Consider the following 27,019-nt stretch of genomic DNA (forward strand, 5'->3'; position numbering starts at 1 on the left):
GTAATATCAGATACCACATAAGACAGCTGTGGCGTTCCATATTAGTGCTATAAAGTTTATTAAGATAAGTAAATGCACACACTAGAAATTTAGACGTGACCGATTGCTCAAAATATTTCGAGTTGTCTTTTAAAAACTAACTTCAATCAATCAAATTCGTGACGTCCAACCTTCCGAGTAAAATAAATATACCCACTGGTTCCCACCGACTTTGTTAGACTAGAACATGAAACACATTATTCAGAAGCATTGACTAGTTCAAGACCTTAAAAAAAATGCGATAATACAAAATTTAATTCTAGAGTAAGGCTCTAACAATCCCGAAGATTGACCACCGTTACTATAAAATATCCCTCTCGGATATACGATGTACATTCCGTCGGGCACTTCCTGTGTCCCGACCGCGGCCGGGTCTAAATACAGCCATCTCCGATATCCCGGGGATAGTCCGGATAATTACGTCACTGCGACGCCAACTGGACAACTGTGGACTTTTAGAACGTAGCATAAAAGAAGAACGACAAACTTAACACTGGTAAGAACGTCTACCACGAATATGGATAAATCTTGTTATATTTATTAACCATTGCTGTATTAAATGAGTAGTCATTTAAAGGATTTCTTGAATTAATCAACTATCCTAGTAACCAGGGAAGATATTGTTTCGTGCTGGAGTACGACAAAGAGACACACAAATGCAAAAGGATCACTTTGTTTATTTACATTCAGACCCGTTACATAAGCAATTGTAGGCAACAGTATGGCATTCAATTACCTTCCATGTTTTTTTCAAATCGGTAATAAAACTGTAGTCTTGGTTTCCATTTTTTGGAATCCATAGGACTAAAACTTGTTAATTGTTGAAGCATCTAGGCATTAGGAAGAATTCTAAAACTAATCGGTTCAAAGTTTAATAATGCGTCTGCTATTTTTGTGGTCTGTGATATATTGGAAGACAGCAACCCAATTACACAAAAATCAAGACATTTCATACTGCCGCTGGACAGTAAACATTCATTCGGGGCAACCAACCGTGCATATATCATGAAAAAATTTGCAAAGATACACTATATAATTAAAGTACGTTCATCTACAAAAGACTTATCAGTGAGAATCGAATCAAAACATTTGGAAAGCCAAATCTCTTATGAAAATGAAAAACATTGAAAATAAAACATTACAAAAAATGTATGCTATGTCAGACCATTTGGGGATGAAAAAATAATATTTCGAAGGATTTTGATACTTTGAGAACATTAGATTTACAGATAAATCGACACTGCCAAGCACGACAATAAATTTGGAAAACAATTACAATTTGTTTACATTTGTTGTTATCGTTTTCAGTCTAGTGATTTACTAAATTTCGTGACCTTACTGGATGGTTGAATGGGTAAATATTATCATATACTCAACATCACAAATAACGCACCACTTGTACCCTTAAACAGTATACTATAGTAATCATAATTTCTTGTTTTTGTTAAAAAAATATTTGTAAAACCCATAGATATTTTAAGCAAACCTTGAAATTAATTCAAGGGTTAACAGAGAAAATCAATAAGGGGCGATAATGGTGCTTTCATCCCCAAAGCCAAAAATCAAAAGTCTGAGATTTGTCAAATTCGAATTGCTCTTTGCAAAAAATATCAATCAAGAAACTAAACATCAAAGTAATTTCCTTTGTTTTCAGGTGAAATTATATAAAATTATATGAATGGGAATGTTGAGATAGAACAGTAAAGTTCTGACAAAAACTCGTAGAATGTAGAAATCTCGTATTATAGATATACATGATATATAGGGAAATAGATTATTGAACCTGGATATCAAATATATAGCTATCTTCATTTTTTTTATCAAAAGTGGACATAAAACACTATAAGACTCGCTCGACGGTTATTGATCACTCCAAAGAAATTAAAGTAGTTTGTGCGTTTCTTTAGTTGTTTGGTATATACGAAGTCTGCCAGACCGTACAGAAAGACATACATAAAGGCATGCTGAATATTCCATCAAACAGGATATGCAATAAAGGACATTGGGACAACGTATAGGCACGATTGCAATCAATGCAAATATGGGACCTGTTTGATGGGACCAGTTTGAATTTAACTGTAAATGTATGTTATCTTTTTATCTTATGTCAGGTTTAACTTTGAGTTTGTCCAATTGATTATCGCCTTTATAATCTTTTGCAATTAAAACAAAAGGCAATAATTTAATTTAAATGTTTCAAATAGTGTACAGTGTATTGAGACTTAAGATGAGCGTTAAATGTAAGTCTATTTGATATAAATATATGATATTTTACACATTTTCTCGTTTACAGTCTTAAAATATCATTTTTATTTATCATGATGTAAACTCATAAAAGGATGTCTAAATTCATCAAAATATATTTTGAATTAAAATCGAGATTTATAATCTGTAATCGTTCATAAGAGACGGGTTTACTTAATTTCAGTCAGCATTTCAAATAGTATGTTTAGAAAGGATTATTCTGACAATTACCACTTAAAGTGATTTGATTCGATTTGAAAGCTTTCTCCTTATTCAATAATTGAATGTTGGACTTTTAATTGAACAATTTAAAGGACGCCATAAAACGGATATTAATAGTTAAAATTCAATTCAATGTTTTATTTAAGTCTGATCTCTCGACAACCAGACTCAAGCTAGCGAACAATAAGCCAGCGAACAATAAGGTGTATCAAGCTAGCGAACAATAAGCCAGCGAACAATAAGAAATACGCGCCAAACTGATCTTGCCTAAAAACCGAAGACTTGCATTAACATGAAACGTTCTTTGAAATCTGATGACAATCATTTCCAGAAGGAAGACGAAATGCAATACATTTTCAAAAAGACTATTAATTGAAAACTGTTTATTTATTTATTTATTTATTTATATATTCAAGACAACATAATTGTTCTTGATCACAGGACATCTCTTGTAGGATTTTCAAAATTCCTTTTAGGTTCTCCTCTCCCTTTTTTGATTACCTTTGAGTAGAAACGGTTTGTCTTTATAATCATGATAATAGTGAATAAATAAAAAAATTAGACCATACTTAACTAGTGTAAAGATAAAATTAAATCCACATGCTTATATTCTTTTTAAAAGAAAACAAAATACCGATTTTGGAACGTAAAGTACAGAATTTTGCAGTCAGAATTATAAGTTGAAATAAAAGCTAATAAATATCCAGTTTTCGTAAGGAATGATTGAAAACTGGCAATTTATTTATTACATTTCAATAGGAAATGTGTTTTATGTGACAATGACACACGTGACACGATATCTGAATGGATATAAAGATTTTAGCTACTTTAACAGACAAAATTTTCAAATCAAAGCTTTTCAAGGAGGCATATTTAAAAAAAATCGGGAAACAGACGGAAAAACCGAAATCAGAAGAACAATTTCTTTACACTGATTTAAATTAACAAGAAGGGGAAGCAATCACAACAATACAAACTATTTCATTTTAACATTAGAATCATAATCAGGGAAACGGTTCAAAGTTTGGGTAGGGTGACCCAACCCCCTCCCTTCTTTAATTCATAAAAAAGTCCCTACGGCAAAGCTTTTGTCCACACTAGGTACAAATGATAGGCAATTGCCTAAGGTTGCCTGGACCCAAAGACCCAGGTGGGTAAAGTTACGGAACTTTTTTAATTGAGGTTCGAAGTTGGGGTAGGGTGACCCAACCCCCTCCCTTCTTTAATTCATAAAAAAGTCCCTACGGCAAAGCTTTTGTCCACACTAGGTACAAATGATAGGCAATTGCCTAAGGTTGCCTGGACCCAAAGACCCAGGTGGGTAAAGTTACGGAACTTTTTTTAATTGAGGTCCTAAGTTGGGGTAGGGTGACCCAACCCCCTCCCTTCTTTAATTCATAAAATGTCCCTTCGGCAAAGCTTTTGTCCACACTAGGTACAAATGATAGGCAATTGCCTAAGGTTGCCTGGACCCAAAGACCCAGGTGGGTAAAGTTACGGAACTTTTTAAATTGAGGTCCGAAGTTGGGGTAGGGTGACCCAACCCCCTCCCTTCTTTAATTCATAAAAAAGTCCCTACGGCAAAGCTTTTGTCCACACTCGATACAAATGATAGGCAATTGCCTAAGGTTGCCTGGACCCAAAGACCCAGGTGGGTAAAGTTACGGAACTTGTTTAATTGAGGTCCGAAGTTGGGGTAGGGTGACCCAACCCCCTCCCTTCTTTAATTCATAAAAAAGTCCCTACGGCAAAGCTTTTGTCCACACTAGATACAAATGATAGGCAATTGCCTAAGGTTGCCTGGACCCAAAGACCCAGGTGGGTAAAGTTACGGAACTTGTTTAATTGAGGTCCGAAGTTGGGGTAGGGTGACCCAACCCCCTCCCTTCTTTAATTCATAAAAAAGTCCCTACGGCAAAGCTTTTGTCCACACTAGATACAAATGATAGGCAATTGCCTAAGGTTGACTGGACCCAAAGACCCAGGTGGGTAAAGTTACGGAACTTGTTTAATTGAGGTCCGAAGTTGGGGTAGGGTGACCCAACCCCCTCCCTTCTTTAATTCATAAAAAAGTCCCTACGGCAAAGCTTTTGTCCACACTAGATACAAATGATAGGCAATTGCCTAAGGTTGACTGGACCCAAAGACCCAGGTGGGTAAAGTTACGGAACTTGTTTAATTGAGGTCCGAAGTTGGGGTAGGGTGACCCAACCCCCTCCCTTCTTTAATTCATAAAAAAGTCCCTACGGCAAAGCTTTTGTCCACACTAGATACAAATGATAGGCAATTGCCTAAGGTTGACTGGACCCAAAGACCCAGGTGGGTAAAGTTACGGAACTTGTTTAATTGAGGTCCGAAGTTGGGGTAGGGTGACCCAACCCCCTCCCTTCTTTAATTCATAAAAAATTCCCTACGGCAAAGCTTTTGTCCACACTAGATACAAATGATAGGCAATTGCCTAAGGTTGCCTGGACCCAAAGACCCAGGTGGGTAAAGTTACGGAACTTGTTTAATTGAGGTCCGAAGTTGGGGTAGGGTGACCCAACCCCCTCCCTTCTTTAATTCATAAAAAAGTCCTTACGGCAAAGCTTTTGTCCACACTAGATACAAATGATAGGCAATTGCCTAAGGTTGCCTGGACCCAAAGACCCAGGTGGGTAAAGTTACGGAACTTGTTTAATTGAGGTCCGAAGTTGGGGTAGGGTGACCCAACCCCCTCCCTTCTTTAATTCATAAAAAAGTCCCTACGGCAAAGCTTTTGTCCACACTAGATACAAATGATAGGCAATTGCCTAAGGTTGACTGGACCCAAAGACCCAGGTGGGTAAAGTTACGGAACTTGTTTAATTGAGGTCCGAAGTTGGGGTAGGGTGACCCAACCCCCTCCCTTCTTTAATTCATAAAAAAGTCCCTACGGCAAAGCTTTTGTCCACACTAGATACAAATGATAGGCAATTGCCTAAGGTTGACTGGACCCAAAGACCCAGGTGGGTAAAGTTACGGAACTTGTTTAATTGAGGTCCGAAGTTGGGGTAGGGTGACCCAACCCCCTCCCTTCTTTAATTCATAAAAAAGTCCCTACGGCAAAGCTTTTGTCCACACTAGATACAAATGATAGGCAATTGCCTAAGGTTGCCTGGACCCAAAGACCCAGGTGGGTAAAGTTACGGAACTTGTTTAATTGAGGTCCGAAGTTGGGGTAGGGTGACCCAACCCCCTCCCTTCTTTAATTCATAAAAAAGTCCCTACGGCAAAGCTTTTGTCCACACTAGATACAAATGATAGGCAATTGCCTAAGGTTGCCTGGACCCAAAGACCCAGGTGGGTAAAGTTACGGAACTTGTTTAATTGAGGTCCGAAGTTGGGGTAGGGTGACCCAACCCCCTCCCTTCTTTAATTCATAAAAAAGTCCCTACGGCAAAGCTTTTGTCCACACTAGATACAAATGATAGGCAATTGCCTAAGGTTGCCTGGACCCAAAGACCCAGGTGGGTAAAGTTACGGAACTTGTTTAATTGAGGTCCGAAGTTGGGGTAGGGTGACCCAACCCCCTCCCTTCTTTAATTCATAAAAAAGTCCCTACGGCAAAGCTTTTGTCCACACTAGATACAAATGATAGGCAATTGCCTAAGGTTGCCTGGACCCAAAGACCCAGGTGGGTAAAGTTACGGAACTTGTTTAATTGAGGTCCGAAGTTGGGGTAGGGTGACCCAACCCCCTCCCTTCTTTAATTCATAAAAAAGTCCCTACGGCAAAGCTTTTGTCCACACTAGATACAAATGATAGGCAATTGCCTAAGGTTGACTGGACCCAAAGACCCAGGTGGGTAAAGTTACGGAACTTGTTTAATTGAGGTCCGAAGTTGGGGTAGGGTGACCCAACCCCCTCCCTTCTTTAATTCATAAAAAAGTCCCTACGGCAAAGCTTTTGTCCACACTAGATACAAATGATAGGCAATTGCCTAAGGTTGACTGGACCCAAAGACCCAGGTGGGTAAAGTTACGGAACTTGTTTAATTGAGGTCCGAAGTTGGGGTAGGGTGACCCAACCCCCTCCCTTCTTTAATTCATAAAAAAGTCCCTACGGCAAAGCTTTTGTCCACACTAGATACAAATGATAGGCAATTGCCTAAGGTTGACTGGACCCAAAGACCCAGGTGGGTAAAGTTACGGAACTTGTTTAATTGAGGTCCGAAGTTGGGGTAGGGTGACCCAACCCCCTCCCTTCTTTAATTCATAAAAAAGTCCTTACGGCAAAGCTTTTGTCCACACTAGATACAAATGATAGGCAATTGCCTAAGGTTGACTGGACCCAAAGACCCAGGTGGGTAAAGTTACGTAACTTGTTTAATTGAGGTCCGAAGTTGGGGTAGGGTGACCCAACCCCCTCCCTTCTTTAATTCATAAAAAAGTCCCTACGGCAAAGCTTTTGTCCACACTAGATACAAATGATAGGCAATTGCCTAAGGTTGACTGGACCCAAAGACCCAGGTGGGTAAAGTTACGGAACTTGTTTAATTGAGGTCCGAAGTTGGGGTAGGGTGACCCAACCCCCTCCCTTCTTTAATTCATAAAAAAGTCCCTACGGCAAAGCTTTTGTCCACACTAGATACAAATGATAGGCAATTGCCTAAGGTTGACTGGACCCAAAGACCCAGGTGGGTAAAGTTACGGAACTTGTTTAATTGAGGTCCGAAGTTGGGGTAGGGTGACCCAACCCCCTCCCTTCTTTAATTCATAAAAAAGTCCCTACGGCAAAGCTTTTGTCCACACTAGATACAAATGATAGGCAATTGCCTAAGGTTGACTGGACCCAAAGACCCAGGTGGGTAAAGTTACGGAACTTGTTTAATTGAGGTCCGAAGTTGGGGTAGGGTGACCCAACCCCCTCCCTTCTTTAATTCATAAAAAAGTCCCTACGGCAAAGCTTTTGTCCACACTAGATACAAATGATAGGCAATTGCCTAAGGTTGACTGGACCCAAAGACCCAGGTGGGTAAAGTTACGGAACTTGTTTAATTGAGGTCCGAAGTTGGGGTAGGGTGACCCAACCCCCTCCCTTCTTTAATTCATAAAAAAGTCCCTACGGCAAAGCTTTTGTCCACACTAGATACAAATGATAGGCAATTGCCTAAGGTTGACTGGACCCAAAGACCCAGGTGGGTAAAGTTACGGAACTTGTTTAATTGAGGTCCGAAGTTGGGGTAGGGTGACCCAACCCCCTCCCTTCTTTAATTCATAAAAAAGTCCCTACGGCAAAGCTTTTGTCCACACTAGATACAAATGATAGGCAATTGCCTAAGGTTGACTGGACCCAAAGACCCAGGTGGGTAAAGTTACGGAACTTGTTTAATTGAGGTCCGAAGTTGGGGTAGGGTGACCCAACCCCCTCCCTTCTTTAATTCATAAAAAAGTCCCTACGGCAAAGCTTTTGTCCACACTAGATACAAATGATAGGCAATTGCCTAAGGTTAACTGGACCCAAAGACCCAGGTGGGTAAAGTTACGGAACTTGTTTAATTGAGGTCCGAAGTTGGGGTAGGGTGACCCAACCCCCTCCCTTCTTTAATTCATAAAAAAGTCCCTACGGCAAAGCTTTTGTCCACACTAGATACAAATGATAGGCAATTGCCTAAGGTTGCCTGGACTCAAAGACCCAGGTGGGTAAAGTTACGGAACTTGTTTAATTGAGGTCCGAAGTTGGGGTAGGGTGACCCAACCCCCTCCCTTCTTTAATTCATAAAAAAGTCCCTACGGCAAAGCTTTTGTCCACACTAGATACAAATGATAGGCAATTGCCTAAGGTTGACTGGACCCAAAGACCCAGGTGGGTAAAGTTACGGAACTTGTTTAATTGAGGTCCGAAGTTGGGGTAGGGTGACCCAACCCCCTCCCTTCTTTAATTCATAAAAAAGTCCCTACGGCAAAGCTTTTGTCCACACTAGATACAAATGATAGGCAATTGCCTAAGGTTGACTGGACCCAAAGACCCAGGTGGGTAAAGTTACGGAACTTGTTTAATTGAGGTCCGAAGTTGGGGTAGGGTGACCCAACCCCCTCCCTTCTTTAATTCATAAAAAAGTCCCTACGGCAAAGCTTTTGTCCACACTAGATACAAATGATAGGCAATTGCCTAAGGTTGCCTGGACCCAAAGACCCAGGTGGGTAAAGTTACGGAACTTGTTTAATTGAGGTCCGAAGTTGGGGTAGGGTGACCCAACCCCCTCCCTTCTTTAATTCATAAAAAAGTCCCTACGGCAAAGTTTTGTCCACACTAGATACAAATGATAGGCAATTGCCTAAGGTTGACTGGACCCAAAGACCCAGGTGGGTAAAGTTACGGAACTTGTTTAATTGAGGTCCGAAGTTGGGGTAGGGTGACCCAACCCCCTCCCTTCTTTAATTCATAAAAAAGTCCCTACGGCAAAGCTTTTGTCCACACTAGATACAAATGATAGGCAATTGCCTAAGGTTGCCTGGACCCAAAGACCCAGGTGGGTAAAGTTACGGAACTTGTTTAATTGAGGTCCGAAGTTGGGGTAGGGTGACCCAACCCCCTCCCTTCTTTAATTCATAAAAAAGTCCCTACGGCAAAGCTTTTGTCCACACTAGATACAAATGATAGGCAATTGCCTAAGGTTGACTGGACCCAAAGACCCAGGTGGGTAAAGTTACGGAACTTGTTTAATTGAGGTCCGAAGTTGGGGTAGGGTGACCCAACCCCCTCCCTTCTTTAATTCATAAAAAAGTCCCTACGGCAAAGCTTTTGTCCACACTAGATACAAATGATAGGCAATTGCCTAAGGTTGACTGGACCCAAAGACCCAGGTGGGTAAAGTTACGGAACTTGTTTAATTGAGGTCCGAAGTTGGGGTAGGGTGACCCAACCCCCTCCCTTCTTTAATTCATAAAAAAGTCCCTACGGCAAAGCTTTTGTCCACACTAGATACAAATGATAGGCAATTGCCTAAGGTTGACTGGACCCAAAGACCCAGGTGGGTAAAGTTACGGAACTTGTTTAATTGAGGTCCGAAGTTGGGGTAGGGTGACCCAACCCCCTCCCTTCTTTAATTCATAAAAAAGTCCTTACGGCAAAGCTTTTGTCCACACTAGATACAAATGATAGGCAATTGCCTAAGGTTGACTGGACCCAAAGACCCAGGTGGGTAAAGTTACGTAACTTGTTTAATTGAGGTCCGAAGTTGGGGTAGGGTGACCCAACCCCCTCCCTTCTTTAATTCATAAAAAAGTCCCTACGGCAAAGCTTTTGTCCACACTAGATACAAATGATAGGCAATTGCCTAAGGTTGACTGGACCCAAAGACCCAGGTGGGTAAAGTTACGGAACTTGTTTAATTGAGGTCCGAAGTTGGGGTAGGGTGACCCAACCCCCTCCCTTCTTTAATTCATAAAAAAGTCCCTACGGCAAAGCTTTTGTCCACACTAGATACAAATAATAGGCAATTGCCTAAGGTTGACTGGACCCAAAGACCCAGGTGGGTAAAGTTACGGAACTTGTTTAATTGAGGTCCGAAGTTGGGGTAGGGTGACCCAACCCCCTCCCTTCTTTAATTCATAAAAAAGTCCCTACGGCAAAGCTTTTGTCCACACTAGATACAAATGATAGGCAATTGCCTAAGGTTGACTGGACCCAAAGACCCAGGTGGGTAAAGTTACGGAACTTGTTTAATTGAGGTCCGAAGTTGGGGTAGGGTGACCCAACCCCTTCCCTTCTTTAATTCATAAAAAAGTCCCTACGGCAAAGCTTTTGTCCACACTAGATACAAATGATAGGCAATTGCCTAAGGTTGACTGGACCCAAAGACCCAGGTGGGTAAAGTTACGGAACTTGTTTAATTGAGGTCCGAAGTTGGGGTAAGGTGACCCAACCCCCTCCCTTCTTTAATTCATAAAAAAGTCCCTACGGCAAAGCTTTTGTCCACACTAGATACAAATGATAGGCAATTGCCTAAGGTTGCCTGGACCCAAAGACCCAGGTGGGTAAAGTTACGGAACTTGTTTAATTGAGGTCCGAAGTTGGGGTAGGGTGACCCAACCCCCTCCCTTCTTTAATTCATAAAAAAGTCCCTACGGCAAAGCTTTTGTCCACACTAGATACAAATGATAGGCAATTGCCTAAGGTTGACTGGACCCAAAGACCCAGGTGGGTAAAGTTACGGAACTTGTTTAATTGAGGTCCGAAGTTGGGGTAGGGTGACCCAACCCCCTCCCTTCTTTAATTCATAAAAAAGTCCCTACGGCAAAGCTTTTGTCCACACTAGATACAAATGATAGGCAATTGCCTAAGGTTGACTGGACCCAAAGACCCAGGTGGGTAAAGTTACGGAACTTGTTTAATTGAGGTCCGAAGTTGGGGTAGGGTGACCCAACCCCCTCCCTTCTTTAATTCATAAAAAAGTCCCTACGGCAAAGCTTTTGTCCACACTAGATACAAATGATAGGCAATTGCCTAAGGTTGACTGGACCCAAAGACCCAGGTGGGTAAAGTTACGGAACTTGTTTAATTGAGGTCCGAAGTTGGGGTAGGGTGACCCAACCCCCTCCCTTCTTTAATTCATAAAAAAGTCCCTACGGCAAAGCTTTTGTCCACACTAGATTCAAATGATAGGCAATTGCCTAAGGTTGACTGGACCCAAAGACCCAGGTGGGTAAAGTTACGGAACTTGTTTAATTGAGGTCCGAAGTTGGGGTAGGGTGACCCAACCCCCTCCCTTCTTTAATTCATAAAAAAGTCCCTACGGCAAAGCTTTTGTCCACACTAGATACAAATGATAGGCAATTGCCTAAGGTTAACTGGACCCAAAGACCCAGGTGGGTAAAGTTACGGAACTTGTTTAATTGAGGTCCGAAGTTGGGGTAGGGTGACCCAACCCCCTCCCTTCTTTAATTCATAAAAAAGTCCCTACGGCAAAGCTTTTGTCCACACTAGATACAAATGATAGGCAATTGCCTAAGGTTGCCTGGACTCAAAGACCCAGGTGGGTAAAGTTACGGAACTTGTTTAATTGAGGTCCGAAGTTGGGGTAGGGTGACCCAACCCCCTCCCTTCTTTAATTCATAAAAAAGTCCCTACGGCAAAGCTTTTGTCCACACTAGATACAAATGATAGGCAATTGCCTAAGGTTGACTGGACCCAAAGACCCAGGTGGGTAAAGTTACGGAACTTGTTTAATTGAGGTCCGAAGTTGGGGTAGGGTGACCCAACCCCCTCCCTTCTTTAATTCATAAAAAAGTCCCTACGGCAAAGCTTTTGTCCACACTAGATACAAATGATAGGCAATTGCCTAAGGTTGCCTGGACCCAAAGACCCAGGTGGGTAAAGTTACGGAACTTGTTTAATTGAGGTCCGAAGTTGGGGTAGGGTGACCCAACCCCCTCCCTTCTTTAATTCATAAAAAAGTCCCTACGGCAAAGCTTTTGTCCACACTAGATACAAATGATAGGCAATTGCCTAAGGTTGCCTGGACCCAAAGACCCAGGTGGGTAAAGTTACGGAACTTGTTTAATTGAGGTCCGAAGTTGGGGTAGGGTGACCCAACCCCCTCCCTTCTTTAATTCATAAAAAAGTCCCTACGGCAAAGCTTTTGTCCACACTAGATACAAATGATAGGCAATTGCCTAAGGTTGCCTGGACCCAAAGACCCAGGTGGGTAAAGTTACGGAACTTGTTTAATTGAGGTCCGAAGTTGGGGTAGGGTGACCCAACCCCCTCCCTTCTTTAATTCATAAAAAAGTCCCTACGGCAAAGCTTTTGTCCACACTAGATACAAATGATAGGCAATTGCCTAAGGTTGACTGGACCCAAAGACCCAGGTGGGTAAAGTTACGGAACTTGTTTAATTGAGGTCCGAAGTTGGGGTAGGGTGACCCAACCCCCTCCCTTCTTTAATTCATAAAAAAGTCCCTACGGCAAAGCTTTTGTCCACACTAGATACAAATGATAGGCAATTGCCTAAGGTTGCCTGGACCCAAAGACCCAGGTGGGTAAAGTTACGGAACTTGTTTAATTGAGGTCCGAAGTTGGGGTAGGGTGACCCAACCCCCTCCCTTCTTTAATTCATAAAAAAGTCCCTACGGCAAAGCTTTTGTCCACACTAGATACAAATGATAGGCAATTGCCTAAGGTTGCCTGGACCCAAAGACCCAGGTGGGTAAAGTTACGGAACTTGTTTAATTGAGGTCCGAAGTTGGGGTAGGGTGACCCAACCCCCTCCCTTCTTTAATTCATAAAAAAGTCCCTACGGCAAAGCTTTTGTCCACACTAGATACAAATGATAGGCAATTGCCTAAGGTTGCCTGGACCCAAAGACCCAGGTGGGTAAAGTTACGGAACTTGTTTAATTGAGGTCCGAAGTTGGGGTAGGGTGACCCAACCCCCTCCCTTCTTTAATTCATAAAAAAGTCCCTCCGGCAAAGCTTTTGTCCACACTAGATACAAATGATAAGCAATTGCCTAAGGTTGCCTGGACCCAAAGACCCAGGTGGGTAAAGTTACGGAACTTGTTTAATTGAGGTCCGAAGTTGGGGTAGGGTGACCCAACCCCCTCCCTTCTTTAATTCATAAAAAAGTCCCTACGGCAAAGCTTTTGTCCACACTAGATACAAATGATAGGCAATTGCCTAAGGTTGCCTGGACCCAAAGACCCAGGTGGGTAAAGTTACGGAACTTGTTTAATTGAGGTCCGAAGTTGGGGTAGGGTGACCCAACCCCCTCCCTTCTTTAATTCATAAAAAAGTCCCTACGGCAAAGCTTTTGTCCACACTAGATACAAATGATAGGCAATTGCCTAAGGTTGCCTGGACCCAAAGACCCAGGTGGGTAAAGTTACGGAACTTGTTTAATTGAGGTCCGAAGTTGGGGTAGGGTGACCCAACCCCCTCCCTTCTTTAATTCATAAAAAAGTCCCTACGGCAAAGCTTTTGTCCACACTAGATACAAATGATAGGCAATTGCCTAAGGTTGCCTGGACCCAAAGACCCAGGTGGGTAAAGTTACGGAACTTGTTTAATTGAGGTCCGAAGTTGGGGTAGGGTGACCCAACCCCCTCCCTTCTTTAATTCATAAAAAAGTCCCTACGGCAAAGCTTTTGTCCACACTAGATACAAATGATAGGCAATTGCCTAAGGTTGCCTGGACCCAAAGACCCAGGTGGGTAAAGTTACGGAACTTGTTTAATTGAGGTCCGAAGTTGGGGTAGGGTGACCCAACCCCCTCCCTTCTTTAATTCATAAAAAAGTCCCTACGGCAAAGCTTTTGTCCACACTAGATACAAATGATAGGCAATTGCCTAAGGTTGACTGGACCCAAAGACCCAGGTGGGTAAAGTTACGGAACTTGTTTAATTGAGGTCCGAAGTTGGGGTAGGGTGACCCAACCCCCTCCCTTCTTTAATTCATAAAAAAGTCCCTACGGCAAAGCTTTTGTCCACACTAGATACAAATGATAGGCAATTGCCTAAGGTTGACTGGACCCAAAGACCCAGGTGGGTAAAGTTACGGAACTTGTTTAATTGAGGTCCGAAGTTGGGGTAGGGTGACCCAACCCCCTCCCTTCTTTAATTCATAAAAAAGTCCCTACGGCAAAGCTTTTGTCCACACTAGATACAAATGATAGGCAATTGCCTAAGGTTGCCTGGACCCAAAGACCCAGGTGGGTAAAGTTACGGAACTTGTTTAATTGAGGTCCGAAGTTGGGGTAGGGTGACCCAACCCCCTCCCTTCTTTAATTCATAAAAAAGTCCCTACGGCAAAGCTTTTGTCCACACTAGATACAAATGATAGGCAATTGCCTAAGGTTGCCTGGACCCAAAGACCCAGGTGGGTAAAGTTACGGAACTTGTTTAATTGAGGTCCGAAGTTGGGGTAGGGTGACCCAACCCCCTCCCTTCTTTAATTCATAAAAAAGTCCCTCCGGCAAAGCTTTTGTCCACACTAGATACAAATGATAAGCAATTGCCTAAGGTTGCCTGGACCCAAAGACCCAGGTGGGTAAAGTTACGGAACTTGTTTAATTGAGGTCCGAAGTTGGGGTAGGGTGACCCAACCCCCTCCCTTCTTTAATTCATAAAAAAGTCCCTCCGGCAAAGCTTTTGTCCACACTAGATACAAATGATAGGCAATTGCCTAAGGTTGCCTGGACCCAAAGACCCAGGTGGGTAAAGTTACGGAACTTGTTTAATTGAGGTCCGAAGTTGGGGTAGGGTGACCCAACCCCCTCCCTTCTTTAATTCATAAAAAAGTCCCTACGGCAAAGCTTTTGTCCACACTAGATACAAATGATAGGCAATTGCCTAAGGTTGCCTGGACCCAAAGACCCAGGTGGGTAAAGTTACGGAACTTGTTTAATTGAGGTCCGAAGTTGGGGTAGGGTGACCCAACCCCCTCCCTTCTTTAATTCATAAAAAAGTCCCTACGGCAAAGCTTTTGTTCACACTAGATACAAATGATAGGCAATTGCCTAAGGTTGCCTGGACCCAAAGACCCAGGTGGGTAAAGTTACGGAACTTGTTTAATTGAGGTCCGAAGTTGGGGTAGGGTGACCAAACCCCCTCCCTTCTTTAATTCATAAAAAAGTCCCTACGGCAAAGCTTTTGTCCACACTAGATACAAATGATAGGCAATTGCCTAAGGTTGCCTGGACCCAAAGACCCAGGTGGGTAAAGTTACGGAACTTGTTTAATTGAGGTCCGAAGTTGGGGTAGGGTGACCCAACCCCCTCCCTTCTTTAATTCATAAAAAAGTCCCTACGGCAAAGCTTTTGTCCACACTAGATACAAATGATAGACAATTGCCTAAGGTTGCCTGGACCCAAAGACCCAGGTGAGTAAAGTTACGGAACTTGTTTAATTGAGGTCCGAAGTTGGGGTAGGGTGACCCAACCCCCTCCCTTCTTTAATTCATAAAAAAGTCCCTACGGCAAAGCTCAGTTTTGTCCACACTAGATACAAATGATAGGCAATTGCCTAAGGTTGCCTGGACCCAAAGACCCAGGTGGGTAAAGTTACGGAACTTGTTTAATTGAGGTCCGAAGTTGGGGTAGGGTGACCCAACCCCCTCCCTTCTTTAATTCATAAAAAAGTCCCTACGGCTAAGCTTTTGTCCACACTAGATACAAATGATAGGCAATTGCCTAAGGTTGCCTTGACCCAAAGACCCAGGTGGGTAAAGTTACGGAACTTGTTTAATTGAGGTCCGAAGTTGGGGTAGGGTGACCCAACCCCTTCCCTTCTTTAATTCATAAAAAAGTCCCTACGGCAAAGCTTTTGTCCACACTAGATACAAATGATAGGCAATTGCCTAAGGTTGCCTGGACCCAAAGACCCAGGTGGGTAAAGTTACGGAACTTGTTTAATTGAGGTCCGAAGTTGGGGTAGGGTGACCCAACCCCCTCCCTTCTTTAATTCATAAAAAAGTCCCTACGGCAAAGCTCATAGCCAGAAATTAGTAGTACTTTTGCTAATTAATATTCATAATATGTAAATGAGAATTGTACCACGTGATAATAGTTTACTGGACTGGCTTGATATCATTAAAATCTTTTAAACACGGATATTATAAGTTGCCCGTCACAGAGTCCTTGTTTATAATCACTCTGATATTTCCGTAAAGTTGTCAGGCGGTCAAAATCAAAACAATGAACGCGAATTTAGTGAATTTTTCGTGTTTTCGTGAGTTTATTCTTCTTGAAATAGAGGCATTTTAACTTTACGTGGGTTCCTAAAGTTCAACGACTACACATACAAGGTTTGGACTTGCTTATTCTTTGGACATTCAACTTTCAAGTTTCACCCCGGCAACCTGTATTTCTAATGACCTTGTAAGCCAATTTTCAACCCGAAGTTTGCAAATTTGACGTTTCAGCCATTTTAGCCTGTATTTTATACTGCAATGTTAAAAGCCTCTCGCTTCGATTTTTAAAATAGCTCAGGAACCTTGATTTTTGCAACGCCAGTCATTATATTTCGTTAAAATGGTGTATATTGTTGTGTATATTTATTTTCTGCCCCGGCAACCTGTCTATCACTTAAATCAAAGTTAAAACAGACATTTTTTCTAAATTCCCTATCATTTCAATATAATTTCCGTGACCCGTATCCGATTTCTTTAGTATAATATTCAAATAAGCAAAGTGGCGTTGATTTCTGGATATGTTTTGTCCACACTAGATACAAATGATAGGCAATTGCCTAAGGTTGCCTGGACCCAAAGACCCAGGTGGGTAAAGTTACGGAACTTGTTTAATTGAGGTCCGAAGTTGGGGTAGGGTGACCCAACCCCCTCCCTTCTTTAATTCATAAAAAAGTCCCTACGGCAAAGCTTTTGTCCACACTAGATACAAATGATAGGCAATTGCCTAAGGTTGCCTGGACCCAAAGACCCAGGTGGGTAAAGTTACGGAACTTGTTTAATTGAGGTCCGAAGTTGGGTAGGGTGACCCAACCCCCTCCCTTCTTTAATTCATAAAAAAGTCCCTACGGCAAAGCTCATAGCCAGAAATTAGTAGTACTTTTCCTAATTAATATTCATAATATGTAAATGAGAATTGTACCACGTGATAATAGTTTACTGGACTGGCTTGATATCATTAAAATCTTTTAAACACGGATATTATAAGTTGCCCGTCACAGAGTCCTTGTTTATAATCACTCTGATATTTCCGTAAAGTTGTCAGGCGGTCAAAATCAAAACAATGAACGCGAATTTAGTGAATTTTTCGTGTTTTCGTGAGTTTATTCTTCTTGAAATAGAGGCATTTTAACTTTACGTGGGTTCCTAAAGTTCAACGACTACACATACAAGGTTTGGACTTGCTTATTCTTTGGACATTCAACTTTCAAGTTTCACCCCGGCAACCTGTATTTCTAATGACCTTGTAAGCCAATTTTCAACCCGAAGTTTGCAAATTTGACGTTTCAGCCATTTTAGCCTGTATTTTATACTGCAATGTTAAAAGCCTCTCGCTTCGATTTTTAAAATAGCTCAGGAACCTTGATTTTTGCAACGCCAGTCATTATATTTCGTTAAAATGGTGTATATTGTTGTGTATATTTATTTTCTGCCCCGGCAACCTGTCTATCACTTAAATCAAAGTTAAAACAGACATTTTTTCTAAATTCCCTATCATTTCAATATAATTTCCGTGACCCGTATCCGATTTCTTTAGTATAATATTCAAATAAGCAAAGTGGCGTTGATTTCTGGATATGTTTTGTCCACACTAGATACAAATGATAGGTAATTGCCTAAGGTTGCCTGGACCCAAAGACCCAGGTGGGTAAAGTTACGGAACTTGTTTAATTGAGGTCCGAAGTTGGGGTAGGGTGACCCAACCCCCTCCCTTCTTTAATTCATAAAAAAGTCCCTACGGCAAAGCTTTTGTCCACACTAGATACAAATGATAGGCAATTGCCTAAGGTTGCCTGGACCCAAAGACCCAGGTGGGTAAAGTTACGGAACTTGTTTAATTGAGGTCCGAAGTTGGGGTAGGGTGACCCAACCCCCTCCCTTCTTTAATTCATAAAAAAGTCCCTACGGCAAAGCTTTTGTCCACACTAGATACAAATGATAGGCAATTGCCTAAGGTTGCCTGGACCCAAAGACCCAGGTGGGTAAAGTTACGGAACTTGTTTAATTGAGGTCCGAAGTTGGGGTAGGGTGACCCAACCCCCTCCCTTCTTTAATTCATAAAAAAGTCCCTACGGCAAAGCTCATAGCCAGAAATTAGTAGTACTTTTGCTAATTAATATTCATAATATGTAAATGAGAATTGTACCACGTGATAATAGTTTACTGGACTGGCTTGATATCATTAAAATCTTTTAAACACGGATATTATAAGTTGCCCGTCACAGAGTCCTTGTTTATAATCACTCTGATATTTCCGTAAAGTTGTCAGGCGGTCAAAATCAAAACAATGAACGCGAATTTAGTGAATTTTTCGTGTTTTCGTGAGTTTATTCTTCTTGAAATAGAGGCATTTTAACTTTACGTGGGTTCCTAAAGTTCAACGACTACACATACAAGGTTTGGACTTGCTTATTCTTTGGACATTCAACTTTCAAGTTTCACCCCGGCAACCTGTATTTCTAATGACCTTGTAAGCCAATTTTCAACCCGAAGTTTGCAAATTTGGCGTTTCAGCCATTTTAGCCTGTATTTTATACTGCAATGTTAAAAGCCTCTCGCTTCGATTTTTAAAATAGCTCAGGAACCTTGATTTTTGCAACGCCAGTCATTATATTTTGTTAAAATGGTGTATATTGTTGTGTATATTTATTTTCTGCCCCGGCAACCTGTCTATCACTTAAATCAAAGTTAAAACAGACATTTTTTCTAAATTCCCTATCATTTCAATATAATTTCCGTGACCCGTATCCGATTTCTTTAGTATAATATTCAAATAAGCAAAGTGGCGTTGATTTCTGGATATGTTTTGTCCACACTAGATACAAATGATAGGCAATTGCCTAAGGTTGCCTGGACCCAAAGACCCAGGTGGGTAAAGTTACGGAACTTGTTTAATTGAGGTCCGAAGTTGGGGTAGGGTGACCCAACCCCCTCCCTTCTTTAATTCATAAAAAAGTCCCTACGGCAAAGCTTTTGTCCACACTAGATACAAATGATAGGCAATTGCCTAAGGTTGCCTGGACCCAAAGACCCAGGTGGGTAAAGTTACGGAACTTGTTTAATTGAGGTCCGAAGTTGGGGTAGGGTGACCCAACCCCCTCCCTTCTTTAATTCATAAAAAAGTCCCTACGGCAAAGCTCATAGCCAGAAATTAGTAGTACTTTTGCTAATTAATATTCATAATATGTAAATGAGAATTGTACCACGTGATAATAGTTTACTGGACTGGCTTGATATCATTAAAATCTTTTAAACACGGATATTATAAGTTGCCCGTCACAGAGTCCTTGTTTATAATCACTCTGATATTTCCGTAAAGTTGTCAGGCGGTCAAAATCAAAACAATGAACGCGAATTTAGTGAATTTTTCGTGTTTTCGTGAGTTTATTCTTCTTGAAATAGAGGCATTTTAACTTTACGTGGGTTCCTAAAGTTCAACGACTACACATACAAGGTTTGGACTTGCTTATTCTTTGGACATTCAACTTTCAAGTTTCACCCCGGCAACCTGTATTTCTAATGACCTTGTAAGCCAATTTTCAACCCGAAGTTTGCAAATTTGACGTTTCAGCCATTTTAGCCTGTATTTTATACTGCAATGTTAAAAGCCTCTCGCTTCGATTTTTAAAATAGCTCAGGAACCTTGATTTTTGCAACGCCAGTCATTATATTTCGTTAAAATGGTGTATATTGTTGTGTATATTTATTTTCTGCCCCGGCAACCTGTCTATCACTTAAATCAAAGTTAAAACAGACATTTTTTCTAAATTCCCTATCATTTCAATATAATTTCCGTGACCCGTATCCGATTTCTTTAGTATAATATTCAAATAAGCAAAGTGGCGTTGATTTCTGGATATGTTTTGTCCACACTAGATACAAATGATAGGCAATTGCCTAAGGTTTCCTGGACCCAAAGACCCAGGTGGGTAAAGTTACGGAACTTGTTTAATTGAGGTCCGAAGTTGGGGTAGGGTGACCCAACCCCCTCCCTTCTTTAATTCATAAAAAAGTCCCTACGGCAAAGCTTTTGTCCACACTAGATACAAATGATAGGCAATTGCCTAAGGTTGCCTGGACCCAAAGACCCAGGTGGGTAAAGTTACGGAACTTGTTTAATTGAGGTCCGAAGTTGGGGTAGGGTGACCCAACCCCCTCCCTTCTTTAATTCATAAAAAAGTCCCTACGGCAAAGCTCATAGCCAGAAATTAGTAGTACTTTTGCTAATTAATATTCATAATATGTAAATGAGAATTGTACCACGTGATAATAGTTTACTGGACTGGCTTGATATCATTAAAATCTTTTAAACACGGATATTATAAGTTGCCCGTCACAGAGTCCTTGTTTATAATCACTCTGATATTTCCGTAAAGTTGTCAGGCGGTCAAAATCAAAACAATGAACGCGAATTTAGTGAATTTTTCGTGTTTTCGTGAGTTTATTCTTCTTGAAATAGAGGCATTTTAACTTTACGTGGGTTCCTAAAGTTCAACGACTACACATACAAGGTTTGGACTTGCTTATTCTTTGGACATTCAACTTTCAAGTTTCACCCCGGCAACCTGTATTTCTAATGACCTTGTAAGCCAATTTTCAACCCGAAGTTTGCAAATTTGACGTTTCAGCCATTTTAGCCTGTATTTTATACTGCAATGTTAAAAGCCTCTCGCTTCGATTTTTAAAATAGCTCAGGAACCTTGATTTTTGCAACGCCAGTCATTATATTTCGTTAAAATGGTGTATATTGTTGTGTATATTTATTTTCTGCCCCGGCAACCTGTCTATCACTTAAATCAAAGTTAAAACAGACATTTTTTCTAAATTCCCTATCATTTCAATATAATTTCCGTGACCCGTATCCGATTTCTTTAGTATAATATTCAAATAAGCAAAGTGGCGTTGATTTCTGGATATGTTTTGTCCACACTAGATACAAATGATAGGCAATTGCCTAAGGTTGCCTGGACCCAAAGACCCAGGTGGGTAAAGTTACGGAACTTGTTTAATTGAGGTCCGAAGTTGGGGTAGGGTGACCCAACCCCCTCCCTTCTTTAATTCATAAAAAAGTCCCTACGGCAAAGCTTTTGTCCACACTAGATACAAATGATAGGCAATTGCCTAAGGTTGCCTGGACCCAAAGACCCAGGTGGGTAAAGTTACGGAACTTGTTTAATTGAGGTCCGAAGTTGGGGTAGGGTGACCCAACCCCCTCCCTTCTTTAATTCATAAAAAAGTCCCTACGGCAAAGCTCATAGCCAGAAATTAGTAGTACTTTTGCTAATTAATATTCATAATATGTAAATGAGAATTGTACCACGTGATAATAGTTTACTGGACTGGCTTGATATCATTAAAATCTTTTAAACACGGATATTATAAGTTGCCCGTCACAGAGTCCTTGTTTATAATCACTCTGATATTTCCGTAAAGTTGTCAGGCGGTCAAAATCAAAACAATGAACGCGAATTTAGTGAATTTTTCGTGTTTTCGTGAGTTTATTCTTCTTGAAATAGAGGCATTTTAACTTTACGTGGGTTCCTAAAGTTCAACGACTACACATACAAGGTTTGGACTTGCTTATTCTTTGGACATTCAACTTTCAAGTTTCACCCCGGCAACCTGTATTTCTAATGACCTTGTAAGCCAATTTTCAACCCGAAGTTTGCAAATTTGACGTTTCAGCCATTTTAGCCTGTATTTTATACTGCAATGTTAAAAGCCTCTCGCTTCGATTTTTAAAATAGCTCAGGAACCTTGATTTTTGCAACGCCAGTCATTATATTTCGTTAAAATGGTGTATATTGTTGTGTATATTTATTTTCTGCCCCGGCAACCTGTCTATCACTTAAATCAAAGTTAAAACAGACATTTTTTCTAAATTCCCTATCATTTCAATATAATTTCCGTGACCCGTATCCGATTTCTTTAGTATAATATTCAAATAAGCAAAGTGGCGTTGATTTCTGGATATGTTTTGTCCACACTAGATACAAATGATAGGCAATTGCCTAAGGTTGCCTGGACCCAAAGACCCAGGTGGGTAAAGTTACGGAACTTGTTTAATTGAGGTCCGAAGTTGGGGTAGGGTGACCCAACCCCCTCCCTTCTTTAATTCATAAAAAAGTCCCTACGGCAAAGCTTTTGTCCACACTAGATACAAATGATAGGCAACTGCCTAAGGTTGCCTGGACCCAAAGACCCAGGTGGGTAAAGTTACGGAACTTGTTTAATTGAGGTCCGAAGTTGGGGTAGGGTGACCCAACCCCCTCCCTTCTTTAATTCATAAAAAAGTCCCTACGGCAAAGCTCATAGCCAGAAATTAGTAGTACTTTTGCTAATTAATATTCATAATATGTAAATGAGAATTGTACCACGTGATAATAGTTTACTGGACTGGCTTGATATCATTAAAATCTTTTAAACACGGATATTATAAGTTGCCCGTCACAGAGTCCTTGTTTATAATCACTCTGATATTTCCGTAAAGTTGTCAGGCGGTCAAAATCAAAACAATGAACGCGAATTTAGTGAATTTTTCGTGTTTTCGTGAGTTTATTCTTCTTGAAATAGAGGCATTTTAACTTTACGTGGGTTCCTAAAGTTCAACGACTACACATACAAGGTTTGGACTTGCTTATTCTTTGGACATTCAACTTTCAAGTTTCACCCCGGCAACCTGTATTTCTAATGACCTTGTAAGCCAATTTTCAACCCGAAGTTTGCAAATTTGACGTTTCAGCCATTTTAGCCTGTATTTTATACTGCAATGTTAAAAGCCTCTCGCTTCGATTTTTAAAATAGCTCAGGAACCTTGATTTTTGCAACGCCAGTCATTATATTTCGTTAAAATGGTGTATATTGTTGTGTATATTTATTTTCTGCCCCGGCAACCTGTCTATCACTTAAATCAAAGTTAAAACAGACATTTTTTCTAAATTCCCTATCATTTCAATATAATTTCCGTGACCCGTATCCGATTTCTTTAGTATAATATTCAAATAAGCAAAGTGGCGTTGATTTCTGGATATGTTTTGTCCACACTAGATACAAATGATAGGCAATTGCCTAAGGTTGCCTGGACCCAAAGACCCAGGTGGGTAAAGTTACGGAACTTGTTTAATTGAGGTCCGAAGTTGGGGTAGGGTGACCCAACCCCCTCCCTTCTTTAATTCATAAAAAAGTCCCTACGGCAAAGCTTTTGTCCACACTAGATACAAATGATAGGCAATTGCCTAAGGTTGCCTGGACCCAAAGACCCAGGTGGGTAAAGTTACGGAACTTGTTTAATTGAGGTCCGAAGTTGGGGTAGGGTGACCCAACCCCCTCCCTTCTTTAATTCATAAAAAAGTCCCTACGGCAAAGCTCATAGCCAGAAATTAGTAGTACTTTTGCTAATTAATATTCATAATATGTAAATGAGAATTGTACCACGTGATAATAGTTTACTGGACTGGCTTGATATCATTAAAATCTTTTAAACACGGATATTATAAGTTGCCCGTCACAGAGTCCTTGTTTATAATCACTCTGATATTTCCGTAAAGTTGTCAGGCGGTCAAAATCAAAACAATGAACGCGAATTTAGTGAATTTTTCGTGTTTTCGTGAGTTTATTCTTCTTGAAATAGAGGCATTTTAACTTTACGTGGGTTCCTAAAGTTCAACGACTACACATACAAGGTTTGGACTTGCTTATTCTTTGGACATTCAACTTTCAAGTTTCACCCCGGCAACCTGTATTTCTAATGACCTTGTAAGCCAATTTTCAACCCGAAGTTTGCAAATTTGACGTTTCAGCCATTTTAGCCTGTATTTTATACTGCAATGTTAAAAGCCTCTCGCTTCGATTTTTAAAATAGCTCAGGAACCTTGATTTTTGCAACGCCAGTCATTATATTTCGTTAAAATGGTGTATATTGTTGTGTATATTTATTTTCTGCCCCGGCAACCTGTCTATCACTTAAATCAAAGTTAAAACAGACATTTTTTCTAAATTCCCTATCATTTTAATATAATTTCCGTGACCCGTATCCGATTTCTTTAGTATAATATTCAAATAAGCAAAGTGGCGTTGATTTCTGGATATGTTTTGTCCACACTAGATACAAATGATAGGCAATTGCCTAAGGTTGCCTGGACCCAAAGACCCAGGTGGGTAAAGTTACGGAACTTGTTTAATTGAGGTCCGAAGTTGGGGTAGGGTGACCCAACCCCCTCCCTTCTTTAATTCATAAAAAAGTCCCTACGGCAAAGCTTTTGTCCACACTAGATACAAATGATAGGCAATTGCCTAAGGTTGCCTGGACCCAAAGACCCAGGTGGGTAAAGTTACGGAACTTGTTTAATTGAGGTCCGAAGTTGGGGTAGGGTGACCCAACCCCCTCCCTTCTTTAATTCATAAAAAAGTCCCTACGGCAAAGCTCATAGCCAGAAATTAGTAGTACTTTTGCTAATTAATATTCATAATATGTAAATGAGAATTGTACCACGTGATAATAGTTTACTGGACTGGCTTGATATCATTAAAATCTTTTAAACACGGATATTATAAGTTGCCCGTCACAGAGTCCTTGTTTATAATCACTCTGATATTTCCGTAAAGTTGTCAGGCGGTCAAAATCAAAACAATGAACGCGAATTTAGTGAATTTTTCGTGTTTTCGTGAGTTTATTCTTCTTGAAATAGAGGCATTTTAACTTTACGTGGGTTCCTAAAGTTCAACGACTACACATACAAGGTTTGGACTTGCTTATTCTTTGGACATTCAACTTTCAAGTTTCACCCCGGCAACCTGTATTTCTATTGACCTTGTAAGCCAATTTTCAACCCGAAGTTTGCAAATTTGACGTTTCAGCCATTTTAGCCTGTATTTTATACTGCAATGTTAAAAGCCTCTCGCTTCGATTTTTAAAATAGCTCAGGAACCTTGATTTTTGCAACGCCAGTCATTATATTTCGTTAAAATGGTGTATATTGTTGTGTATATTTATTTTCTGCCCCGGCAACCTGTCTATCACTTAAATCAAAGTTAAAACAGACATTTTTTCTAAATTCCCTATCATTTCAATATAATTTCCGTGACCCGTATCCGATTTCTTTAGTATAATATTCAAATAAGCAAAGTGGCGTTGATTTCTGGATATGTTTTGTCCACACTAGATACAAATGATAGGCAATTGCCTAAGGTTGCCTGGACCCAAAGACCCAGGTGGGTAAAGTTACGGAACTTGTTTAATTGAGGTCCGAAGTTGGGGTAGGGTGACCCAACCCCCTCCCTTCTTTAATTCATAAAAAAGTCCCTACGGCAAAGCTTTTGTCCACACTAGATACAAATGATAGGCAATTGCCTAAGGTTGCCTGGACCCAAAGACCCAGGTGGGTAAAGTTACGGAACTTGTTTAATTGAGGTCCGAAGTTGGGGTAGGGTGACCCAACCCCCTCCCTTCTTTAATTCATAAAAAAGTCCCTACGGCAAAGCTTTTGTCCACACTAGATACAAATGATAGGCAATTGCCTAAGGTTGCCTGGACCCAAAGACCCAGGTGGGTAAAGTTACGGAACTTGTTTAATTGAGGTCCGAAGTTGGGGTAGGGTGACCCAACCCCCTCCCTTCTTTAATTCATAAAAAAGTCCCTACGGCAAAGCCCATAGCCAGAAATTAGTAGTACTTTTGCTAATTAATATTCATAATATGTAAATGAGAATTGTACCACGTGATAATAGTTTACTGGACTGGCTTGATATCATTAAAATCTTTTAAACACGGATATTATAAGTTGCCCGTCACAGAGTCCTTGTTTATAATCACTCTGATATTTCCGTAAAGTTGTCAGGCGGTCAAAATCAAAACAATGAACGCGAATTTAGTGAATTTTTCGTGTTTTCGTGAGTTTATTCTTCTTGAAATAGAGGCATTTTAACTTTACGTGGGTTCCTAAAGTTCAACGACTACACATACAAGGTTTGGACTTGCTTATTCTTTGGACATTCAACTTTCAAGTTTCACCCCGGCAACCTGTATTTCTAATGACCTTGTAAGCCAATTTTCAACCCGAAGTTTGCAAATTTGACGTTTCAGCCATTTTAGCCTGTATTTTATACTGCAATGTTAAAAGCCTCTCGCTTCGATTTTTAAAATAGCTCAGGAACCTTGATTTTTGCAACGCCAGTCATTATATTTCGTTAAAATGGTGTATATTGTTGTGTATATTTATTTTCTGCCCCGGCAACCTGTCTATCACTTAAATCAAAGTTAAAACAGACATTTTTTCTAAATTCCCTATCATTTCAATATAATTTCCGTGACCCGTATCCGATTTCTTTAGTATAATATTCAAATAAGCAAAGTGGCGTTGATTTCTGGATATGTTTTGTCCACACTAGATACAAATGATAGGCAATTGCCTAAGGTTGCCTGGACCCAAAGACCCAGGTGGGTAAAGTTACGGAACTTGTTTAATTGAGGTCCGAAGTTGGGGTAGGGTGACCCAACCCCCTCCCTTCTTTAATTCATAAAAAAGTCCCTACGGCAAAGCTTTTGTCCACACTAGATACAAATGATAGGCAATTGCCTAAGGTTGCCTGGACCCAAAGACCCAGGTGGGTAAAGTTACGGAACTTGTTTAATTGAGGTCCGAAGTTGGGGTAGGGTGACCCAACCCCCTCCCTTCTTTAATTCATAAAAAAGTCCCTACGGCAAAGCTTTTGTCCACACTAGATACAAATGATAGGCAATTGCCTAAGGTTGCCTGGACCCAAAGACCCAGGTGGGTAAAGTTACGGAACTTGTTTAATTGAGGTCCGAAGTTGGGGTAGGGTGACCCAACCCCCTCCCTTCTTTAATTCATAAAAAAGTCCCTACGGCAA

At 40.7% G+C, this 27,019-nt stretch overlaps 1 long non-coding RNA gene across 1 annotated transcript in view; it reads left to right on the plus strand.

Moving 5' to 3' along the window:
• The first annotated feature begins 2,230 nt into the window (after positions 1-2,230).
• LOC127723446 (uncharacterized) overlaps positions 2,231-27,019 on the plus strand; it is a 73,117-nt gene continuing 48,328 nt past the window's right edge. The window contains exon 1 of the long non-coding RNA XR_007992083.1: positions 2,231-2,279. This is a non-coding gene — a long non-coding RNA (uncharacterized LOC127723446). The remainder of the gene's footprint in view (positions 2,280-27,019) is intronic.

This window comes from Mytilus californianus, unplaced genomic scaffold (genome assembly GCF_021869535.1).
Source record: "Mytilus californianus isolate M0D057914Y unplaced genomic scaffold, xbMytCali1.0.p SCAF_13, whole genome shotgun sequence".
Lineage (NCBI taxonomy): Eukaryota > Metazoa > Mollusca > Bivalvia > Mytilida > Mytilidae > Mytilus > Mytilus californianus.